Genomic DNA, 1593 nt, shown 5'->3' with positions numbered 1-1593 from the left:
ATTCAAAGCCCTTCACTATCAGCCCAATTCTACCTTTTTACCTTTTTTTGCACCTTGCTCCCATCATGCTGTCTTTAATCCAGTGACACTGGAGTCCTTGCTTTTCATTTAAAAAGGTATTACTTTTGACTCTGGATATTTTTCCTTGTGGTCCCCTATGACTGGAACGCTCTCAACTAAAATCTCATCGTTTCTCTCTACTTTCCTTTTCTGTGCTGGGGCTACAGCCATGAGTATGTGCAACCTTCAGAAGAGACTTGCTTCTAGTGTTCTTTGATGTGGAAAGAAGGTATGACTTGACCCCAATGAGACCAAAGAAATCTCTAGTGCCAATTCCCATCAGCAGATCTGGAAGCTGATTAAAGATAGGCTTATCGTTTGGAAGCTCATTCCTGTGCACTCTCCTCTCAGATGCCAGAAAAAATATTCTGGCTGTATGGAAGGGTAGGCACATGGGTAGTAGTAGGAGAAAGGGTACCGCCAGTGCTTATATGCCTGACAAGGTGACCTAGATGCAGCAAATGAGGATCTTGTGCTCTGTGCCGTCTGCTAAGAAAATACCATGAATCCCAAAAAGATTGACAACCACTTGTACCACAGCCTGAACTTGTAGGTGAAGGGAAATGTGGTGAAAAAGTAAGTGGATCTTTAGGAAGCACATTCATAAACTGAAGGAAGACAAGGAGTAGAAAGGCTGAAGCTCATCAATCCAAGACTAAGGAAGCACAAAAGCATCAGGAAGGGTGTCTGCAGGCTAAGAAAGAGGAGATCATCAAGGCTTTGTTCAAGGAGGAGGAAATGATCCTCCCCTATCTCCTCTGCACATAGTACCCTTCTGTTTGGCTCATACATTCAAACTTGACAGACTGTCAAAAAATAAAGTAAAATAAAATCCTGTCATTTGTGGGAAGTTCCCAACCCCTATCAAATTTAATTCTTTCTCCTTGCTAATTATTTTCTATTTATCATGTATATAGACTGTTTGTAATATGCTTGCATATTGTCTACCCTCTTAGATTATAAATGCATTGAGGATAGGGATTATCTTTTGCCTCTTTTTTTTTTATCCTCAGCATTTGTCACAATTTCTGGTACATAGTAGGTGCTTACTAAATATTGATTGATTGATTATTAAATTCTTAATCTTGTTCAGGGGTAAAAAAAACTATTAGCTGCTTCTCTATGCTATTCTTGTGGATACCAAAACATGGGCTCAAGGCTGCAGCCCATCCAAGGTCTGTTATGCACCTTCCAGCTGGCTATCTGTAGGAACAGGTCCCTTGCTTTGTATCTGAAATTGTGTTCAAAGATCAGAGTGACAGAACTACAAATTGACTCTTCTTTCTGCTCCTTACATTTTATCAAGTCTGACCCTGTTGAATTGGGGATCCTCTCTTGCCTATGCCTCCCATGGGGACATGCTGGAAACCTCAATGCAGTGTCTTCTTCACAAGACCTTATGTCCAGGGCCTGTAAACCTTTGTCCATCTCCTTCTTCTAACTTCAGATTGAAAAATAATCCATTGTTGACCCAGTAATACTGCTTCTAGGATCCAAGAGATCATAAAAATGCGAAAAGGTCGCACATGTACA

The 1593-nt window shown here is 40.7% G+C and overlaps 1 pseudogene; it reads left to right on the top strand.

Moving 5' to 3' along the window:
- Positions 1-229: 229 nt before the first annotated feature.
- LOC140523169 (large ribosomal subunit protein eL19-like) lies at positions 230-828 on the top strand (annotated as a pseudogene).
- The last annotated feature ends 765 nt before the right edge of the window (positions 829-1593 follow it).

This window comes from Notamacropus eugenii, chromosome 2 (genome assembly GCF_028372415.1).
Source record: "Notamacropus eugenii isolate mMacEug1 chromosome 2, mMacEug1.pri_v2, whole genome shotgun sequence".
Lineage (NCBI taxonomy): Eukaryota > Metazoa > Chordata > Mammalia > Diprotodontia > Macropodidae > Notamacropus > Notamacropus eugenii.
Note: the sequence above shows the minus strand (reverse complement) of the source record. Positions and strands in the feature narration are given on the sequence as shown.